The following is a 23,379-nucleotide window of genomic DNA, read 5'->3' as shown; positions in this document are numbered from 1 at the left end:
GCTCCCATTTTCTTGAGTATCTTCAAACCACCTCTTCAAAAACACGTCCTCTCACCAACAGAAGCAGAGCAGATAGCAGCTCAGTGCTATTTCTCTTCTTCTCCCTCTGTCTCCTGCCTTAGGGCCCTGGGTCGGAACTCAGGAGAGTGGGTGGGCCGGAGTCTCCCTACCCCACGCCCCCGTGCTCAAGGCATGACCAGCCAGTGTGAGAGGGACTGGAATGGCTTTTGGGACGAGACACCCCGTAGAAACTCATTGGGATCGGGGTGGGATGTGGGTGCACAATAAAAGCATTTATCGAGAGACGATTGCAAAGAGAGTTGACTTTGTACAAACGCCTTTATAAAAATGAAGCAAAGATTTGAAAGGGGTGCAAGTAAGAGACAGTGAAAGCAACAGAGTGAAGCAGCAGTTAACAGTTTAAAGCTAATAACATCATTCCTTGTGGAAAAGACATCTCAGTCATTAGATGATGATCAGTGCTCAACAAATAATATAATCTACTCGCCTGTGGCGAGTAGATTGTAACCCAGAAGAGCTGGGTTCAGGCGATCTGGCAATGCGCAGATCGCCGGACAGCGTGGCTGGCAAGCGGGGCTCACCACGGTTCGGTGAGACCTGACGATGACCATACTGACAGTGACACTTCCAGTTCTGATTATGAAAACTTTGTACCCACAAATAATGTTTCAATGCCACTGACTCAAAATGAGGAGGTCATTAATTGAGACACAGAAATGCCAAAGTAGTGATAGATGCAGAATCTACACTCGATTTAGAGACTGTGTGTGAACGACACCCACTTGTGCAGGCAGAAAATGAAGACCTCATAGATGCTGTGCAGCAAAAGCAAGAACTTATGACTAGTACAGGACACAGTGTAACAAAAGAGGCATCAGAACCTGCTTTTGGACTTCTTGAGAAGAACAATGTTACTCAAATTCACTTGTTTCTCAAAGTTAGTTTTCAGATTCCAAGTAATATATTGAAAGATGCTGAAAATCATGTTTTTCCCTACTAGGCTGCTGACAAAAACTCTTCCAAATGGTGAGAGCTACACAAGAGACTGTGTCTGCTGAAGCATGGAAAAGCAGGTTCTGTACTGTGTACCCTGTTTTATTTTTTAACAGTAATACTTCAAATGCCTCAGTAATATCTGATCCATCCAGTTAGAGCATCAGCAGAGGTTAGAGGAAGTTGAAAGACCAAATACTTGCACATGAAACTTCAGTATTACATAAAGATAACTATGTTACATGGAAATCAGCTATTAGAGCAGCACTAACTGACACTTCAATTGAAAACTTACTCCTGAGTGAAATAAACACAGAAACTGATAACTGGAAAAAACTCCTTGAGCATATATTGAATGCCATTCTTTTTCTTTCTGAACGGGGATTGGCTTTGTTTGTTCCAGTCAATGTATTGATGACCCTACAAACAAAAACTTCCTTGGAATACATGAGCTTCTTAGCAAGTATGACCCACTTTTATCAGGACATATTGAGCATGTTCATGAATCACGAGAGTGTGAAAACACATGCAAGTCCATTATCTGTCTACCAGAATACAAAACAAGTTTATTGAGCTGTGTGGGACATTTGTGCCAACAACAATTCTTGAAGAGATATGACATGCAGTACTTTTTAATTATTACTGATGCAACTCCAAACTGTTCTCATAAAGAACAGACAGCCTTGGTTGTTCAATATCTTAAAGTTAAAGGAAGTTCAAAGCTTTCAATTGAATGATTCATTTTGTTCGATAATTTCACGGAAAAAAAAACCTGGAAAAGAAATCACCGCTCATGTATTACAAATTCTGGAAGGCTTCAAATTAAATTTTCAAGTCTGCATTGGTCCAGGGCAGTGGATCCAATATGGCTGGGAAGTACAACAGAGAACAAGCAGTCCTTCTTGAGCAAAATGCAAACTGTATTTTCTCCAGTTGTGGCTATCACACACTAAGTCTTGTCAGCGTTGATTATGCTGAATCATGCAAGAAAGCGATCACGGACGTTGGAACAATCCAGCAATTGCACAACCTCTTCAGTAACAATCCTCAAAAGTGGGAAATTCTGATGCGGCATCTGCCTTTTCCCTTCATGGCATATCGACAAGGAGATGGTTAGCACAAATTGGTGCCATTAAACCAGTTGCATAGCATTTGGACTCTGTGAAAAATGCTTTAAGTGAGCTTGAATTTCTTACTCTCATAGCACAGGTTCACACAGCGCTTAAGTCAATTCCGAAATATACATCCAAATTTGAATACGTTTTAATGTCATCAATGTAGATGAAGCTGCTAAAAATGATACAAATAACTAATCTTGTAATTGAAGCATGCAATGCTGTATTAGATGTTGAGAGGGATAACACTGAATGTCATCTTAAAGATATTCAAAAGATTCATGATCAATCTTTTCTGTATCCAAATCAGTAGCACAGAATATTGACATTTCATCTGAGTTTTCCATCAATCACAGCCTAACATCTCAATCTGGTGCAGAAAGACACTATCAAGTCAATTTTTGGTGGTATTATTGACTCCCTCAAATCTGGTCTTACATGTCTATTTCAGTCACTGCAATAAATTTGTACCCTTTTTGGATTCCTTTGGGAGTTCAGAGAACTAAGTGATGAAAATCTATATTTAGTGGCTGAACAGTTTCAACAAAGATACAACGAAATTTCAAGAGTTCTCTGTGACAAGACTGTCTTTCTGAAACGTATACATTCCACTAACTTTAAATCGGACTGCAAGACAAAGAACTGCTTCAAGAAATGTTTGATCTCGGCCTGTCAACAGTATTTCCTAGTATCACAATTGCATTATATATTTTTGTCAGTCTCCCTGCACCAGTGGCTCCAGGTGAATGCACAGTTAATGTGTTAAAACAAGTAAAAAACTCAGCATTCTACAATAGGACAAGAGTATGTGAATGAGCTCACAATACTTAACATTAACAGTGATGTTGCATGTAAATTGGATTTTTCTTCAATTATAAATGAGTTTGCACACAACAAAGTCAGAAAAGCATTCCTAAAATGAAGAGTTTTGCTTGCAGTGAGAACTCACAATTAAAGTTACATTTTTAATACACATGCTATTGGTATAATGACTCAATTGTTAATAAATAAATGTCTCAAGTGTGCATTTTCCTATATTCTTTTAGTTTTATGAGAAGTTAGATACATCAGGAGCCTCTAAACTCAAAGTGACCCAGACCTCTGTCGTTCTCTGAGCAGTCCTGTTCACAGGTAATGAATATTTGATTTGATTGATCTTCCTCATCAAGAACAATTTGATAAAAATTAGTTACAAAAGGGAACTTGGCTTTATATTTGTTTAGCTGTCTTCTGGTTACCATGGCATTCTACTTGATGTGTGCCTGCACAATATGAAGAACCTTTTATTTAGCACATTCCTTATTTTTCAGTATAATCTCTCATTAAGATAAATTTCATTTCAAGACTGCAGAATTAAACCCAGTTTGACAAAGTCACCATTAAGAGCTAATCTGTGTATTATTTTGTTCCAGAAAGAAGCTATAGAACAGAATGTCTTCGAGCCCTATACAACAGTGGATGTCCCACTGTGAAAACACCAGCTATGACCTACATTTGAGTTTCAGAAGCCACAAGCATGAACAAGAGGATCAAGTTTTTGAATCAGCCTGTGCTATATTTTTAACCTAAAATGTTGTAAATGCAGATATTGACTAGAGAACTAGAGATTTTACATCTTAAAGTTCACATTTTACATCTATCAGGCTCTTCCACGTTTGGTTTATGTAGCAGCTATTGGGACTGGCTTCACTTCCATGATGCGAGTGCCATTCAAATTCTAAGTTATATTAAGAAGGATCTTTAGTTCCCATTAGACTCTGTGACAGGGCGTTTGCTTTGCACTGGACCTTTAAGGGCAAAACCCCAGCCCTGAACAAGGGCTGAGAGTGAAGCCCCAGCTGAGGCAGTCCTTGTTAATGAGGGCCCAACTAGGGGCTATAAAAAGGACTCCTGGAGGAAGAGGGAGGACTGACTACTGCTCTGGAGAGAGAGCAGTAGGGACCTGACTGCCAGGGAAACAGGAGGCTTCCAGCAGGTAGAGCAGTGCTGAGGAAGGAAGGCAGGGCTTGGGAAGCTCTGGCCAAGCAATCTCCCAGGCTGCAGGTTCTGAAGCAGCCAGGTCAAGCAAAGGCAGCAGGTCCAAACCTCTTTGCCAGTGATGAGTGGCCATTACAGACTGCTGTTTGCCCCTGAGGCAGGGGCTAGATGAGACTGGCAGTGGGTCACTGAGGCAAGGTGAGTACAGGGGAACTGGGCGTTCCCTGGGAGAAGAACTGGAGGACCTTGGAATGCGCAGTGAAGTAAACAACACCCTCCCATCCCCCAGAAGTGGGCGCAGAGAGACTGCAGTGGGCACTATCAGAGGGCAGTGTCCTGAAGAGGACCCCGTGGTCAAAGAGAAACATGGGGAGACACCAGCTAGCGGGAGGCGTCCAGCCAGCCCAATAAGCTAATTCCCAGAGCAACCAGCTGGAGGCGCCATGGTGGTGAGTCAGCCCCATGACAGATTCTTTCATGTTATTTATCTACACAGGATTGAGTTCTTAAAATGGTACATAGGGAACAACTGCCATTACTGTTCACTGAGTCTGTGTCTGCACAAGTGAGAGTAGTGATACAAGTGAGAAACTGCAGCCATCTAAATAAATCTAAGGGTTTGTCTACATTACTTAGCTTTTAGTGACAAGGCTGTGATGACACAATTCTGTCACTAAAAGTCCACATGTGTGAAGGCAGTGGATTGGCATTTTTGCCAACAAAATACTTCTACCCCCTTGAGCAGCTTTTGCTTTTTCGGCTAGAGAGCACTCCTGCCGACAAAGCAGCATTCGCACTTGCCATGGCAAAACTTACGTTCTTTGAGGTGTGGGGGGGAAGCTAGCACCCGTCAACAACCAAAGTTTTGTCAATCAATTTCAAGAGTAGACATGGCTTAAGTGATGTATGTACTGTTCCTGGTTTTCGATGCTATATCTGCACTGCTGTGACAGCACTGGTTATACAGGATAAACTCCAGTATCCTGCAGTCTATCCAGCTGTGGTCAACCAGCAGCTCACGAGCCGCATGTGGCTCTTGCCCCCCGAGAGCGCGGCTCATGAAGCCGCTCCTGCGCGCCCACAGCCCCTGCCAGCTCTCCCCCTTCCCCAGCTTCCCTGTGCTTACTGGGTCGGAGTTGCCGGGTTTTAAAAATGGCGCCCAAGATGGTGGCTGTCTTAAAGGGGCAGCCTCCTTTTTTGAATTTTTTTTGTTTTTGCTTGACAATTCTGGTGCGGCTCTTCGCATTTTTTCACTCCTGTTTTGGTTCTCTTTGTTATATGGGTTGGCCACTCCTGGTCTCTCCCATCTTTGATAGGGTTACTCATCGTGCAGTAGCTTTCATATTTTAAAGTCAAAGAAATGGAAATATTTCCCATTTTAAGTGCCAAAATTTCTTTACCAGAAGAGGGTGATTAGAGAGGAAAGCTGAATGCAGAAGAGGGGAAGCCTCCAATTTTTTTTTAACGGACAACTATATTTGGTATTGGGACAGAGGTAAAGACTCCTAAAACATTTTATGAGACGAATGTATTTTGAGAGAGAAATTTCAAGGCCAAAGCATATCATTAAATCATCTAATCTTACCTCCTGTAAATCACAGGCAACTAACTTCACCCAGTTACCCCTGTAACTTTGACTAGAATATACTTCCCAGAAAGGCATGAAGTCTTGACATAAAAACATCAAGTGAGGGGAAATCTCCTCCCTTTGGCAGTTTGTTCCAATGATTATCACCTCGATGTTAAAAAAAAAAAAACTGTGCACATTATTTCTACTCTGAATTTGCCTAGCTTCAGTTTCCTGAGGCTTGTTCTTGATATGCCTTTCTCTGCTAGGTTAACGAGCCCTCTCGTGCCAGGTATTTTCTCACCATGAAGTTACTTAACTGTAATCAAATAGCCTCTTCATTTTTGTTAAAGTTACACGGAATGAGCTTTCCAATATTTTTTCACTCCTTGGATAGTTTTTTGTGGGTCTTTCCTGCACTCTCTCTAGTTTTTCCAACATCCTTTTGAAAATCTGGGCACTAGAAACAAGGCAGTATGTCAATACTGGTCTCCCCAGTGTCATATACAGAGGTAAAATCCACCTGCCTTACTCCCACTCCCTAAACCCCACTTATGAAATCATAAAAGTGTAGGGCTCACCTCCTCAAGTCAAGCCCCTTATAAATAAACCTATACTAGCTCTGACAGGTGTTTTTCTAACCTATCATTAACCTCTGAGCCCTGGTCTACACTATGGAGTTATTTCGAAGTAACAAGCAAAGCATCCACACTACCAAGCCTGTTATTAGTTAAAAATAACCAGCCCCTTACTTCAAAATAACTCCTGCTTTCCACGAGAAATAATGCTTATTTTGAAATAGCAGTAGTGCGGATGCTCCACTGCTGCTATTTCGAAATAATTGCTCCCCCAACTCATTCAAAGTAATTACTTCCCAGTGCTTCCTGGGGCTCTAAGTTGAGGTAGCGTGTCCACATTAATGGAGCCTGCCTCGGACTAGTTTCAAGGCTTCCCTGCAGTGTGGACAGGTTGTTTCAAAATAATTATTTTGGGAGTTATTTCAAAATAATTTCCTAGTGCAGGCATGCCCCGATGAGCCTATTCCAATGCTTAATTATCCTGCTAGTTAGAAGGCTTTTCTTAATAGCTAACCTAAATCTTCCTTGCTGTATCAAGTCTATTATTTCTCCTATCATCAGTGGACAGGGAGAACAAGCCCTGATCTACACTAGGGAGTTATTTTGAAATAACCCCGCACTTATTATGAAATAAGTGACGCGTCCACACTACCACACTACCCGATTATTTCGAAATAACGGGCTGGTTATTTTGAAATCTGCAATCCTGCTTTCCTTGGGGGAATAAGCTTAACTTCCAGAATAACTATTTTGAAATATTTCCAATGTAGTTATTTCAAAATAATATTCTCGTGTAGACATGCCCCCAATTGATTACAGACCTCTTTGTAACTACACTTAACATTTGAAGATTTCTCAGGTCTCCCACTAATTTTCTTCTCTTAAGACTAAACATGCCCAGCGTTACATTTTGTTTTAAACCTTTCTTCGTAGATAAGGTTTTCTAAATCTTTTATAATTTTAAAAACAGCGAGTAGTCTTGTGGCACCATAGAGACTAACAAAATATTATACAGGATCATGAGCTTTCATGGGTAAAATCCACTTCATCGGATGAGTTGGAGTGGAAGAAGACCTGAAGAAGGGGGCTTAGCCACGAAAACTCATGATCCCATCTATTATTTTGCTATTTGCTAAGGTGCCACAGGACTACTCATTTTTAAAGTTACAGACTAACACAGCTACCCCTAAGATGTTTTATCATTTTTGTTATTCCCCTCTGGACTCTATTTTTCCACATTTTTCTTAAAGAGTGGCGCTCAGAACTGGACACAGTACTGCATCTGAGAGCTTACCAGTGCTGAATAGACTGAGACACTTACCTCCAGTGTCTTTCCTGCTGATACACACTAGAAACACTGGCCTCTCACAGCTTCATTTGAATGAGTCAACAATGTAGTCATCCACTTTAAACCCCTCCTCCCCCCGATCCTTTTTTTGCAGTGTTGTCGTCTTGATTGTTATCCCTTGTCTTGTAGATGTGCATTTCATTTTTCCTTCCTACCTGTAGTGCTTTGTCTTTACTAAATTATATTTTGTTAATTTCAGATCAGTTCTCCAATCATCAAAATTGTTTTGAATTCTAATGCTGTTCTCTAAGTGGCTGGAAACCCTTCCAACTTGCTGTCACCCTCACTTTATGAGCATAGTCTCCATTCCATTATCCAGGTCACTAACAAAACTATTGAGTACTGGAGTACCAGACCCAGGACAGGCTTTTGCAGGACCCCACCAGATATGTCCTATCAGCCTGATGAAAAACCATTGCTCTTTGAGTACAGACTTCAACAAGTATTGCCCCCATCTTATAGTAATTTCATCTAGATCACACTTCCCTACTGTGCTGATGAGAATGTCATGGGTGATAATTGCTACAGTTCCAATGTTGCTTCTGCTAGTTCCTTAAGTATCCCTAGGTGAATGTCATCGATTCCTGCTGACTTTTGCATCTAACTCAAGTCAATACTTTTTAATCTATTCTTATACATTCCAGGATCTCAATAGCCCTGTTTTCCACAGCCTTATACTAGGGGAAGAAAGAATTTAAAAATAGTTTCAGGATTGCTGCTCAATATTAGCAAAAATATGTTGTTGGAGACCACTGAATCCACTACATATGGGTATTTAAGGTATCACCAAAGTGGGTAAATATATGGCATGGGAGAAAGTGAAGGGTACAATGGGATTATATGTATGAAAATCTTCATTTCCAGTTACATCCTTTCCAGAAGCCCAAGTATTAGTTAACAAAAAAAAGTTTTGTCACCTCCCACCCATTGAGAACTTTATTCTCAAATACACTTTTCCTTAAAGTGCATTATTAAATTCAGTAACACAACTGAACCTACATGTAAGCTATTTGCTCAAACTATCCAGTGAACATTTTCCTCTGACCTAAGGTGTCAGTATCTGGGAAGAGCTATTACTATGGGCATGTAGTTATAAGTATGTTATTATTTTAAATCTTTGACATGAAAATGTAAGTTAGTAGCAACTTTGTTTGCCCCATCTTGCTTGTTTATGGACCCAGTGATACATGAAGGATTTTTCAGCACAAGACAGACACTCTCAAAACTGTTTTGAGACCATTTCCATTGTGTATCAGCATTTTAAATTTAAGATGAAATTTTGTCCCTCAAAGGTTTTAGAAGAGGAGGCAGCAGAGACAAGGTGCTTGGTCAGAGAAAAAGAAATGAAACAGAGGAAAAAGAGGCAGTGCTCTCACTGCTACAGCTTACTTCATTTGATAAGTATAAGCTGTTCCCCTCCCCCCCCCTGCTGCTCCGAGATGGCTTGTCAGAACAGTGATCTGGCAAACCCTCTCCAGTGTAGCCATTGCCTGCATCTCTGTGCCTCTTTCGGCTGTCTCTAAAATGAAAATACTTATATGCCTCGCAGAAATCTACATTAGAGACAATGCAACACTGATATTTTTTTCTGCTATTAACAAAGTAACAGATGGCTCACTTAGTGCGTGTTGACTTCCTCCAAGTCATCCAGAAATTTCACCAGGATGGTTTATAGCCAGGTTAGGAATTACAAGCTAAGTTAGTTATGTTATTCATAATGCATGATGTTCTTGACTAAGGGTTCCTCCAAAAATTTAATCATGTCCTCAATATGCATGTTTTCTACTCTTAATTTGATCAAGCCTAAATCATTTTTGTTCAGAATAAGGTCATATATTGCTTCTTTGCAAGGATTATTTCCATGCCAAACTTCAGATTTCAAAGATCAGCCATTATGACTATTCAAAAACAAAATTCAAATGGATAAAATATGTTTTCAGCTCTCCACTTTCAAATATCACTGAACAGTTTTCATTCAAGCTATTTTAAAGAAATCATCACTTAGATACTAAGCAAATGAAATCATCATGTAGATTTCTATTGCAAGTTTCACAAAGTTATAACTGTGGTTGTTTGCCAATTTTATTTGAACCTATTTATGTAAAGTACTAGAATGACAAATACTTATATTAATACTTTGGCTAAACAGGAAAGCATTACAATCTGACTGATTACTGAACCAGAAAGATTGCATACAAGTGTTTTTTGCCTATGACCGGCCCTTTGTCTTCAGATTGCAAAAACAAAGGTCTTATAGTGAAAATGCAGCATTTCAGTAACTAGGAAACAGTCTACAGAAAAACTAGATGAGTGTGGGAAAGCTGGGTCAGAAAAAAATTCTTGACGTTTAACTAGCGTTTTATTGAACTGAATGGATACTCAGGCTTTGCACTGTTTTAATTGTCTTGATAAAATGCACTGAACCTTTTCAGCAAAAGCAAAAATATCCTTCCCATTAGTGACATATATTAAAAGATCTTTAGCTTTTTCATATTAAAGATGGGTTGTAGAGGGCTTTAGGGTTTAAATGACTTTTGATATACAAAGCAGGTATCTGGCCTGTAGATTTAATTAACATTTCCTGCACAGTGGAAATTCAAAAGACCTATTTCTTTAAGGAGGGTAACCGGGCACTGCTGTGCTCCAGGGGAAACATTAAAAATAACTAATGGTTCTACAACAACTGTGCTCTCCGTTCTGATGAATTAGAAATATTGTAGTCTGGTTGGACTAATAATAAAACATTCATTTCAAAAATGTTACAATACATTACAGTGTTTCCTTTTCCAAAGCCTAATATGAAAGCCCAAATTGGCCTCTCCATTTCCTACAGCTATGTAATCTCTTCCTGGAAATCCTTTAACATCTCTGAAAGTAACAATAGACCAATCAAGATGATGTATTTGCAAATGATTTCCCTTAAGATTGGCTCAAAGGAGGCAGGTGTTTGCAGGCACAGCTTCTGCCAGCCCCAAGGCAGAGGCGCAAGCAGCAGTGGGCTGCCCCGGGCTTCTGCTGCAATAGGAGCCGTGAGGGCGGCAGTGGCCTATCCAGGTAACAGCCAGGCTGTGGCTCCTCCAAGTAGCCTCTCAGCAGTCAGCCAGCCAGCCAGGAGCCATGCCCACCGAGTGCTCCACACCACCAGTCTACTGAGCCTGGGGCAGGGCCATCCAGGGGGGAGGGACTCAGGGGTGGCAGCTACAGTCGCTGCAGCAGGAGCTGTGACAGCTGGCAGAGGAGTGGGGCCCTGCGCTCAGGAGGTGTCCATGCTAGGCAGGTCTCAGAGAGGGGGGGCAAATGGCAGGAGTCCAGTATGCACCCAGCAACACTTCCCCACCTGGAGCCACTTGGTGAGCATGCCAGTCACAGAATAAGGCCAGCCATGTTTTGAATGTTGGCCCAAAGGCCGTTCACACACACATGGGACTAGCTGAGGATGCCTCGGGGACCAATACCTGCAGGAGGGCGCTACGCGTCTACCCTGTCTGTGGGGCCAGGAACCTCACTCTGCATAGCTATAGTGATAGAGATGTAGCCGTGTTAGTCTGGTCTTGCTGAAACAAAAGACAGGACTATGCAGCACTTTAAAGACTAACAAGATGGTTTATTAGGTGATGAGCTTTCGTGGGCCAGACCCACTTCCTCAGATCAATTTGTGGAAGAAAATTGGCACAACCATATATACCAAAGTGATACCATCAAAAAAAGGAACACATATGAAATTGACAAATCAAATTTTAGAACAGAGTGGGGGTGACAGGGGAAGGTTAGTGACTGAGGTAATGACATCAGGGGTGATATTTGGGGAAGCTATCTTTGTAATAGGTGAGATAATTAGAATATTTGTTGAGACCTATACATGAAGTGTCACATTTAAGCATGAATGACAATTCTGAAGTTTCTCTTTGAAGTCTGGAGTTAAAATCTCTTTGAAGCAATATGCATGTTTTAAGGTCATTGTGGGAATGGTCAGTCTGGCTGAAATGGCAGGCAACAGCTCTCTCTCTGAGTCTTATGTCTGTTTTGTGTGCATTGGTTCTTTGACGAAGTGTCTGAGACGTTTGTCCAATGTACATAGCAGACGGACACTTTAGGCACATGATGGCATAAATTATATTTCTGGATGAACAGGAATATGTGTTCTTGATCTTGTAACTGGCATGGTTAGGTCCAATAATGGTGTTAGCAGAGTACATATGTGGACAAAGCTGGCACCGGGGTTTGTTGCAAGGGAAAGTTCCAGGGTTGGTATTAGTGTGGTATGTCCTAGAGTAGCCAGTTTCAACCTCATCCATCCACCACCTACCTAGAAAGCCCTATAAAACCCCATTTGACCTGATGAGCAGATGGGAAGGTCAAAGGAAAGCTGGAGATCAGGACTGGAGAGCTCAGATGAACAGAGAACAAAAGCCAGAGTCTTGATAGGAGAAGGGACAAGTCAGGGTGGAGGAAGATCCTTGGTACATCTTACTTGAGGTCAAATGGGAGTCTTTACTAGAAAGTGAGCTAGTGCTAGAACATGACATGGAGGAGGAAGAATTTAACATGGGAGTTACGACTTGGCAGTCAGTGTACACAAGCTGTGTGTGTACATGTTAGCCTGTCATTGGTAAAACCTTATGGAGAAAATAAGTTAATATTGTGTCAGCTGGTTTGGTTAATTACAACATGACAGCTTGTCCCAGCTTCACTCAGTTTGTGTACAATGTACGTGGCAGAGGGGCATTGCTGGAGCATAATGGCATATCATGTTATATCACATATGGCGTACAGACAGCTCCCCAATCTGAAGCAAATACTCACCAGAAGCCACACATCACACCACAAAAACATTTACCCAGGAACTTATCCCTGCAACAAACCCTATTGCTAACTCTGTCCACATATCTATACAAGTGATGCCATCACAGGACCTAACCATATAAGCCACAGCATCAGGTACTCATACAAATGCACATCTATTAATGTGATATGTGCCATCAAGTACCAGCAATGCCATCAAGTACCAGCAAAGGTCTCTGCAATCTACATCAGACAAAGCAGACTCTCTGTGCCAAAGGATAAATGGACACAAATCAGATATCAAGAAAGGTAACATACATAAACCCATAGAAGAACATTCTACCTTCCTTGGATACTCAGTAATGGATTTAAAAGTATCCATGCTTCTACAAAAAACCTTGAAAACCAGACTACAAAGACAGATAGCAAAGCTGCAATTCATTTGCAAATTTAATACAATCAAATTAGGACTGAATAAGGATTTCGATTGGTCATCTCACTATAAAGGCAATTGTCCCTTTCTTGGTATTCACTCCTCCCCATCAACTGCCACATCCACTCTAAATTGGCCTTGTTAACCCTGGTCCTACACTTGATAAGTCACTCCCTTCTTTTGTTATACTAGTACTTCATATATGTATCTCAGCCTCTAATATCCACTCTAATTCATCTGATGAAGTGGGTTTTACCCATGAAACTTTATGCCCAAATAAATCGGTTAGTCCCTAAGTGCCACCAGACTCCTCGTTGTTTTGGTAGATACAGACTAACATTGCTGGCCCTCAGACTAGAAAAGGGTTGTGACTAGCTACCTTGCAAACAACTTGCAGTAGCCGAGATAGACTACGTTGTCTGTTAATAGCGGACAGTGGGAGGAAACTGTAGACAGGGTTTGCCTTTTTGAATGAGGATCCTCAGCTATGGAATTTGTCTCTTCATTCACAGGCAAGACTAGGTAGGCCAGCAATGGGCAACCAAAGGTAGTGAGTGGGCCTCCTTCATTTCAGTGGTGAGCAACCTGCAGCCCATGGCCCACTGCGGTTCCACCTGTGGCCTGCATACCCTATCTGCCTCTCTTCCCCCAGGCACTTCTCATGCACTAGGGCACTGAGGCCCCACACATCTGACTCCTCCCCTTCCCTCTCAGCACTTTTGGAGAGCCATGAATCTGCTGATCTGTGTTCCATCCCTTTTCCTCCCACCTCCTCCTAGAGCCTAACCAGCCACAAACAGCTGATCCGCAGTGCTCACGCTCTGGGAGAGAGGAAGAGAAGTGTGGATGGAGCACGAATCAGACAATCCATGGTGCTCCAGAAGGGAGGGTGGGGGAGGAGTAGGAAGCACAGGGCTCCAGCATCCCACTGTGCAAGGAGGAGAGGGAAGAGAGGGGGTGTGTGGGCCACAAGTGGAACCCCAATGGGTGGCAGACTGCCCATAGGCCACAGGTTGTCCACCACTGAGGTAGGCTGATATTCAAGGTGCACCACAAAGCCTGTTGTCTTGGTTATTTCTGGGCTGAAGGAGAGAAACCAGCTTTATTTGAGCTGGGGAAAACTAGTAGTGGCCTTTGTAATAATTCTTAAAACATTTTATATGTACTTAGAGGACAAATCTATTTCCATGTCTTTAATATTAGTGTATATATTTTACGTAATCTGAGATGCCAATCTCATGTACAAGTCTAGCAGTGTCTTGACAGTACTTGTATGAACAAATTATTCAAGATACATGACCATCATATCCCGCAGAAGAGGAAACTGATGACCCAAAACACAAATAAAAGCAAGATTCATTCAGCAACAGGGATGGAACAAAGAGCAGAATCTGATATGCAAGCCACAAAGAGATCATTGTTCACCACTTGCGGGCCTGGAAGGTTTTCAAAATTGAAAAAAAAAAAAAAAAAGCAATGTTATGCTTAGAGGTCTGCACAGATACACAAGCATGGCTCTGCATCAGCCAGAATCAACATGCATCCAATCCACGGTCCACTAGCTGCTGTTGTGAGCAGCACCCCATGTCACAAGGGCTAATGACAGGGGAAGGGCCGGGCTCATGAGCAAGGGTGGCAGCAGCAGCGTGTGTTGCATCACAGCAGGGCAGAAGCATGGGGCATGGCACTGGAACCCAACCTGCCCCAATCACTGGGGGTGGGCCCTACTGCCCCAGGAACCAGCAGGCTGGGAGCATGGCTAGTGCTGGTGAGCTGGGTCACAGTGGGGATGCTGGCCCTGCCTGAGGGGACAGATCTGCTGTTCAGGAAGCAAGTCAGCAAGTGGGTGCCACTCAACCCCGATTCCAGCCTGCCACCCAGGCACAATCCCTGGCTGCTGGCCTCTGGCCCTGAGCATGCTGCGCCCCACCGGACTGCGCAGGTGGGACATCTTGGCCCAAGAGTCACCAGTGAGCAGAGCCCTGCATGGTTATATCTGCATCCAATTGACTATTTATGGATATGAAGCAAACCTCTGTGGATCTGCAGGGCTCTACTTATGCTGTGACTATACTGGGGAAGAGAGGAGGATCTGCAGTAACAGTAATTTTATTTGTGCATACAGTGGATAAGAGGAGAATGGTCAAAGAACAGGACTTGGTGTGAGATCTGAGTTCTCACCCAGTTTAGCCACTAACAGGTCTCGATCAAGTTGCTTAACTGACTCAGTTTTCCCATGCAATGCAGGGATGATACTCACCGACCACTCAGAAGGGCTGAGGATTAGTGTTCCCACCATGGTTAGAAGCAAACGCATGACGTAAGTGTCCTCCTATGTAAGCCCAAACTAATCTGCTCTCACTGCTTTATTATTTCTGTGCTAAAAATTCTAAGCTGTACTTCTGCACTTCCAACATCTGCTCCTTGATATCCCACCAGCTGTTCAAATTGAGCATGTCAAAAACTGAATTCCACTAGGTGGCTTTCACCCTGAGGAAGAAGAGAGCCATTAGCTGAAATCTTTGGGCAAGGTATGATTAGATGCTGCCTGTTTTCCCCATATGTTTTCTGATGTGCAGTATATAGAGTGTATAGAAACTTAGGACATATTTTCTGGTCTCCAGAAGTGTCACTTTGAAATGTTGTACAGTAAAATGCTCAGCTTTATAGGAGATAAATGGCAAATGCTGTATAATATTCAGTAAGGTGAAACTCAGTGCAGACAGCCAGCATGTGATCTAGGCATCACTTAAAGCAGAGGATTCAATCTGTGGGACACATGCCCCTCAGGGGGTAGGGGAAGCAGGGGACTGCCCAGTGGCAGACCCAATCTGCAAGGCATTTTTTAACGTTTTGTATTATTACATAAGAATACGACCTTGACAATTACACACAGTCTGAGTACATATTTTACAACTGATTTAATCAGATGGACATTTTTGGCTGACACAAGGCCACACATGCAACCCACAAGAGTGTTACAATGTATTTAACTGTAGGCCAATGATCACTTCTACAGCAACAACTATCCCCAACCCCCACCCACACACACACTTTTGGTCTAGTACATCATATCCTGTCATTACAACAAGAAGTTGTACAATGCTCGTTCTGCTGGTGAGTTGGATGGTTTTTTATATCATTACATGGCAAAAAATGGATCAATACCAGGGATGAAAGTAAGCTGATTCACCCCGGGGCGGCGCTCCAGCAAGAAGCTGGCCAGCTGGGGCACTTAGCTGCAGAGTAAAAGCAGGGAGCAGGGAGCTCCCAGCCAGACTGTCCCCTCTCACTGCTCCCTCCCCCCCGCCATTTTGGAGAATGGGGGAGGGGGTGACTGCAGCTGCACATGCCAGGTCATTCACTTTTAGTTAAATACTTCGATGCTTTTCCTGCTTCCTCTGACTAGGAGGTGAGGCGAAAGTTCAGAACCTGCTGCGTTCCTCTTGCTCCCAGTTGTCTAGGGGAGGAACACAGAAAGCTCTGCACTTTCCCCTCCTTCCCTAATCAGAGGAAGCAGGAAATATAAAAAGCAACAGCAACCGGGTGTGTGCCATTACAGCCCCACCTCCACACCCCAGAATAACACCTTTGCCTCCCCACACTCACTCCTACACACACCCAGCCCTGAATCCTGCATCCCCATATTTCCCTGCTCCGCACCTCCACATACCCCCAACCCCTGCACTGACTCCCCAACCCCAATCTTCTGCCCTGAGTCTCTCCTCATACCCCCAGCCCTCTACCAAGCCCCTCATCCATCACTCCTGCACCCTCCACATCCCCAGCCCCCTGCCCCAACTCCTGCATCCCTACACCCCAATCCTCTGGCCTGAGCCCCTCGCACTCTACCCCACACTTAAATTTCTTACAGATATTGTTGTATTGCAACCCCGACCCCACCCTAAGGTCCCCCCCAAGGTGGAGTGGGTGGTGATAAGACAGTACCTGTAAGAAATGTAAGTTACTTTCACCCTGATTGATATTGATTGCCAAAAGAGAATGGTGTTCAGAAATGAAAGGTAGAAGCTGAAACAGCTAAAGTTGATAGAGAAAAAAAATCTGCAGAAAAATTCAGAAGTGCATTTGGATTTTGGTCTTACTTCTGTTGTAGCAGACAGAGAAATTAGCTAGTGTAATGTGTGCAGCAACTTTAGCAAATGATAACCATAAACCAATACAATTAAGACGTCATTTAGAAACAAAACATGACCTGGTAGGAAAGAACAGAGGTTTTTTTCCAAACTAAAGCTACAAGAAATTAACAAAGAACAAACAATGAAAAAAATGTACTGTAAAAGCATCATGTCAACTTGCATACCGCAATGCCAAGAATAGTGTCTTACACAATTGAGAAAGAACTGATTCTTTCAGCAGCAATTGACATTTGCATGGCAATGCTTAGGGACAGGATGGCAGAGAAGTTATAGGGATGTGACTAGTTAACCTATAAGCATCACCCTTACTGATGCTTACTGGTTACAGTTAACTGGCAGAGGCTGGAGCAGCCCCCTGTCCTCAGTGGGTCTGGCCTGACCACAGCATTCCATAGGGGGGAACACTTTAGCCTGACCAGAGTCCATGGCATGGGGGCCACTGCAGACTGGCCGCAGCAGGCAGGGAAAGCAGCTCTAGCCCAGTTGGGCCGGAGCACATTCCTCTTTCTGCCCACCCTGGTGTAAGCAGTTAACTGATTAAACAGGATTTTATGCCCCTAGTTAAAAATGAGCCAGCTGCTGAATCTATGTCAGAAAATATCAATGCACAGCTGATCTCTTGATTGCAATCCAGTTGATTTGCAATCCAATTGGATGAAGCAATGTATATTACAAAAGAAACTTGTTTTGTTTACCCAACATAAAAAATAAAATATCAGTATTGGCTTGCAGTACAAAATATCTTCCAATTTAAGATGCATGCAATTAGATCTGAACTGTTCAACTTGTGAAAAGTGAGGCAGTTGTTTAAAATACTTAAGTGGGAATCCTACACTGGAATCTGTACAGAGCCCCTTCTATATCTGGATTTAGGGCAAGCTTGGAAACCAAAGTGTTTGTATTTGATATAGCTGTTGTAACTTGAAACATTGATAAGGAACTTCACTGATATTCTGAGTTCTGCTATTAAAGTTCATGATACAGCCCACAAAGGCAAGTATCTTTGCAATGTTTTGCACAAAAACGGGAGCAGAGCATGATGCTTTGATGTTAACCACTGAAGTCAGGTGGCTATCAAGGGGGAAGTATTAGAAACAAAGTTCAACTTTTCCTAGTGGATTTGCAGAGACATTTTGTGATTCCCCATTGGCTTGTGCTTTTAGCTTACCTTGCTGATATTTTTGACAAACTGAAGTTTCTAAATGTCTCTTTCCAAGGAGCAGAAAGTACTATTTTTGACCCACACAATAAGAGATCAGCATTCAAGAGAAAGATAGATCTCTGGAAAACAAAGATCAAAAGTGGTTTAAGCATTCCATTCCCAGGCTATCGAAAAAAATATAGGTGTGTGTATTAACTCTGCATCAAGTATAAGCAGTTAACTTTCTTCTGAATTAGTTTCACCTGCTCTTTACACAGAGTTGAAGAGTAAATATAAAAAAAAAGTCATGCCATATTTTAGAAGTAAAAACATATTGTCCTCTAAAATTTCTGCAAACACAAAACAAACCCATAACAATTAAGCAAATTGGTTTACAGTTGCTCAGATGTTTTTCAACTTGTCTGTCTATTTTCAGGTTGTAAAAGGTGGTGTTGGGTCCATAAGTGCTTGACAAATGTTATCTAATTTAGAAGTGTTACAAGTGATTAAATTATCTCCAGGCTTGGGTGCTCTCAAATCAATTAATGTCTTGTTTTCAATGGGAAAAAGCTCAAAGCCCTTCCAATATTTGGTTTTGTTGGGGTTTGGTTTTGTTTGTTTTGAGTACAGCAGTTTGTTATTCCGATATTTAAAAATTGGAAATAACAAAGCAATCACTATCCACAGCATGTGCTTTGATAGCTGACAGGAGTTAGTTAACCCTATCCCATAAATGTATACCAAACATTAATAGGGTTATTACAGTTTCTGATATTGTACTAATTTAAGTTGTTAGTTCATGTCACAGCATGAAAAGAGATTTATCCGTGACATTTTCCTATTTGAACCTGTTACAACACAACTGCTTTTCTCTTATCAAACCTATCACATCATATGCTGCCTGGCTTTACTCACATGGCAGTCTTATTAATTTTGGTGTGACTGTTAATGTGAATAAAAGCATCAGAGAGGCAGCCGAGTTAGTCTGTAACTGGAAAATCTTAACACAAAATGAATAGTCTACTCTAGCAGCACCTTAAAGGCTAACAAAACATGTAGATGGTACCATGAGCTTTTGTCGGTACAACTCACTTCTTCAGATGAGTTTTTCCATGTGCATAAAGTTACACTTTTTCATGTTTTGAGGATCAGGGCTTTAATCTGTAGCATTATGAGGGCATTTAGCGGTCTTCCTCTTTAGCTGTTGCTAAAACATACTATTCTTCTGAATTATAGATATAAATATTGAAATATAGCCCATTTTATAAATTTACATACAGTACCCAATTCAATATATTAGAGATATAGGCCCTAATTCTGTAGATTTGGTCACAAACATAAGTAATTTTACTCACTGGACTACTCCTACAGGCAAAATTAAGCCCTCCTAGAATTTCAAGGTGACTGTAAAGCTCCATTTAAAAAAAAAAACAGCTTAAATCTTCTCACCACTTTTAATATATTTTTAAGAAAATGATCAGAGATTCTTTTTCATGCTAGGGAGAAGGACAAGACTTACTGATGGCAGTCTCAGAATTCAATGTCATTTGAGACCTTTATCTCACATCCTTACACTTAAGATTCTCCATAGCAAAATTAAACAACAAAAAGCAAATAAGTATTTGATTTTAGTCTTTGTGGTTAAAAAACAATGACTATCTAGGGGGGAAAAGTGCATTGGTATCACCATAAACCATCCACAAACGATGCATTAATTGCAGGTGTACAAGACATTTATTGTGTTTAAGTAAACAGTGATATTAAAACCCTGCAAACATCACCTAACAAAGCAGAATAAAATGCCACACTTGTTCTTTGTAATCTGAACAAAACACACATCAATCATCCCACAGAACATTAGCGTGGGACTCCCTGGCATCATGTGCTCTAACCCAAAATCACTTTCTATAGAGCAGGTTTAAAGGAGCCAGAAAGAGGTACAGAACATAGATACAGGAGGGAGCCATATTATGCTGCAATGTACATAGACATCAGGTCTTAACCCTTCTGACTCACATAGTTGGAGGCCATAGTCATATTAAGGAGCCACTAAGACAGAAAAACAGGACTATGTAGCACTTTAAAGACTAACAAGATGGTTTATTAGATTATGAGCTTTCGTGGGCCAGACCCACTTGCCCACGAAAGCTCATCATCTAATAAATCATCTTGTTAGTCTTTAAAGTGCTACATAGTCCTGTATTTTGTTTCAGCTACACCAGATTAACACGGCTACATTTCTATCACTAAAACAGAAAAGATTGTTCTAACATCGTGGAAGCAGATGAATGGTATAATTCATACAAAGTGAGCTCCACAAACAACTGACCAGGAACTTGAGAGGCTATAACCATTGGGCCAAACATATCTGGACACACATTTTGTGCATGGGTAGGGCTATCTACACGCCGTACTCTTTATACTCTAGAGCTAGTGTCACACATGAGCTACAGTTACCAGGTCATGCAAACCCAGCTAGACCTATAGGGATGCACTGGATGAGCAGGCTAACTCCCATCTTTTCCACATCCCCCCTTGGCTTTCCTCCTGCCCCCCACCTCTGGGGTAGCGGGCGCGCAAATGATGGCTTAGAGTCTCAAGGGGGGTCTGAAATGGTCTAGGGGTTTGCAGAGGAGCAAAGGGGGGAAGCCATGGCTCGGATTGGTCACACCCACGCAGGGAGGGAGCTCTCCAGCTGCGCCCGCCGCTGAAGACAAGCAATGAGCCGAGGAGGGCCAGGGCTAGCTCAGCCTCTCCCCCTTCCTCCGGCATGCCCTTGTCTCCGGAGAGCAGCGGCAGGAGCCGGGGGGCTTAGCCCGGAGCACCCCGGGATGGGGTGGGAGCCCCAAGCCCGGCTCAAAGGAGGAGTTTGCGGGCACCGCCTGGGCCAGCCCCTCCCCAACTCGGCCAAGGCAGCAGGCGGCGGGGCCAGCAGCGGCTGCTTGCGGCCGGGTGTCTCACCTGCCAGCGATCGGGCTGCTCCCGGGCTTCTGCTGCAGAAGGAGCCGCGAGGGCGGCGGCGGCCTCTCCAGGGAACAGCTGGGCTCCGGCTCACGCGAGCAGCCACCAGCCGCGAGCCCCGCCCGCTGAGTGCTCCGCGCCGCCAGTCCCCGGAGCCGGGGCGGGGCCAGGCGGGGAGGTGGGGCTCGCGCTGGCCGCTGCAGTGGCTGCAGCAGGAGCCGGAGGCAGCGGGCCTCGCTCTCGGGAGGTGCCAGGCCGGTCTCTTGGGGGAAGGGGGGCAAACGGCAGGAGCCCAGCGCCACTGCCCCGCTCTCAGGGCCAGCCCCGTTTCCAGCGTTAGCACAGGGCCGGTGGGAGGAACACGGGCAGGCGGGCGCTTTGCATGGTCCTCAACCCCGGCTCACCCCCTCCTGCCTCGAAAGCGCCGTGTAAACCCGTTGGCTATGATGAGCCGAAGGGAAGGTGGAGATCAGGGCTGGGGTGAGCAGAGAACACCAAAAAGCCTGAGTCTGGAGAGGAAGGTCAGGGTGGGGAAGACTAGTAGGGGTTTCTGTTATCTGCAGGGGTGTGTCTACACAGCACCCTAAACTCGAAGGGACGCAAATTGCACTATGCAAATCGTGTATCTTATTTCAATATTATTTTGAAATTTGGCACGTCTATAGGGTTGCCAGATGGTTTCAACAAAACTACCAGACGCACTTGACGTTACATCGCAATCTACATTACATCTTATTTAGAAAATACCGGACATTTATAGTTTCTCAATTTGTTTCTGAACTCAAAACTCAAATCCTGGACTGTCCAGTTCAAAACCAGACACCTGGCAACCCTATATGTCTACACAGCACCAAATTTCGAAATAACCCCCTATTTCAAGACATCCCTAAACCCCTGTGGATGTTAAGATGTGGGGTTAAAACGTGGGGTTAAGATGCGCTTGTTAAGAGTGGGGGAGCTATTTCGGAATACCTCCTGTATTCTGAAATAGCCACACAGTGTAGATGTACCCCAGGAGACGAATGGGGGGACAGGTTGATAGTAGCCTTTGCCTACCTAAAGGGGGAAGGATTCCAAAAAGGATAAAGCCAGGCTATTCTGAGTAGTGGCAAATAATAGAACTAGGAGCAATGGTCTCAAGTTGCAGTGGGGGAGGTCTAGGTTGGATATTAAGGAAAACTATTTCACTAGGTGGGTGGTGAAGCACTGGAATGGGTTACCTAGGAAGATGGTGGAATCTCCATCCTTACTGGTTTTTAAGACCAGGCTTGACAATGCCCTGGTTGGTCCTGCATTGAGCGTTTGGATCACTCTTGAGATCACTTCCAACCCTAATCTTCAGTGATTCTGTAAAGCCCTAAGGGACTGGCAGAGTTGGAGTAGTAGCACAGAGCATAGAAAACATCAAAGGACTATCTGCTAATCTAACAACAGGGAAACAATCACAGTTAATTGTCAAAACTTGTGTTAAAAGAAAATTCTGAAAGAAAATATATGGTATTTCTGAAACTGTGGACTCTAAAATTAACTTTTTCCCTGCATCTAGTCAATAGAAAGAGATTATTCAGATTTGTAAATCTGGATGATTTAAGAACTTTTTGCCTGGGAAGAGGAGTTTTGAACGCTGCTTCAATGAATTACTTCTATCCTTCTCTACTTCCTGTGATATGGCAAATGTCCACATCACAGGAAATAACCTAACAGTTTGCACACTTGTGAGTCCCAGCAGCAAGGCTATGAAATAGGTGGGGACTTTGACTGAATTGTTCTCTCACCCAGAGAGGTGGTTCTTTCAGAACTGAGTTGAGCCATGTGGGCATATAGGTAATTGTGCCTTGGATACAAGCTATTTAACTTTGTTACATTCTCTCCAATTATAAGATACAAAAACATAAATATTTAATGGTTCTTTTCTATTGACATCTGCAGCTAGATCTGTACAAAGCAGCATGGTTGAGTGGTTGGAGTAAGGTACCAGAGTTGTGAGAACTAATATCTATTCCAAAGTTTGTCAAAAGCTTGCTCTTTGCCTTTGGGCAAGACATGTAACCTCTCTGTAATGCAGTTACTTCATATAGATAATCTGTGGGGATTTTATGGGGAAAGTAAGATCTTTTTGAGATCTTCAGTAAGGATGTAAGAGTATAAGGCTATGTATACACTGCCCCCTCTTGCACAAAAAAATGCAAATGAGGTGAAGCGTGGAATATTGCCACGCCTCATTTGCAAAATTAATGAGGCTCTGTTTTTGTGCAAAAGGCTTTTGCGCAAAAAGGAGTAGTCTATATGGCTCCCTTTTGCGTTAA

The 23,379-nt window shown here is 42.9% G+C and overlaps 1 protein-coding gene across 3 annotated transcripts in view; it reads right to left on the bottom strand.

The window, feature by feature from the left end:
- The window catches only part of SCRN1 (secernin 1), a 70,463-nt gene extending 49,188 nt beyond the window's left edge, over window positions 1-21,275 (bottom strand). The window contains exons 1-2 of one of the 3 annotated variants that reach the window (XM_075922136.2): window positions 21,074-21,275; window positions 18,140-18,252 (exon numbers count right to left, since the gene is read on the bottom strand). The gene's annotated coding sequence lies outside the window, so the exon portion shown is untranslated. The remainder of the gene's footprint in view (window positions 1-18,139; window positions 18,253-21,073) is intronic. The other 2 variants (XM_075922134.2, XM_075922135.2) reach the window with 2 other exon arrangements.
- Between the last annotated feature and the right edge of the window lie 2,104 nt (window positions 21,276-23,379).

The sequence above is a fragment of the Pelodiscus sinensis genome, chromosome 2, assembly GCF_052426305.1.
Source record: "Pelodiscus sinensis isolate ZL-2025 chromosome 2, ASM5242630v1, whole genome shotgun sequence".
NCBI classification, from domain to species: domain Eukaryota; kingdom Metazoa; phylum Chordata; order Testudines; family Trionychidae; genus Pelodiscus; species Pelodiscus sinensis.
Note: the sequence above shows the minus strand (reverse complement) of the source record. Positions and strands in the feature narration are given on the sequence as shown.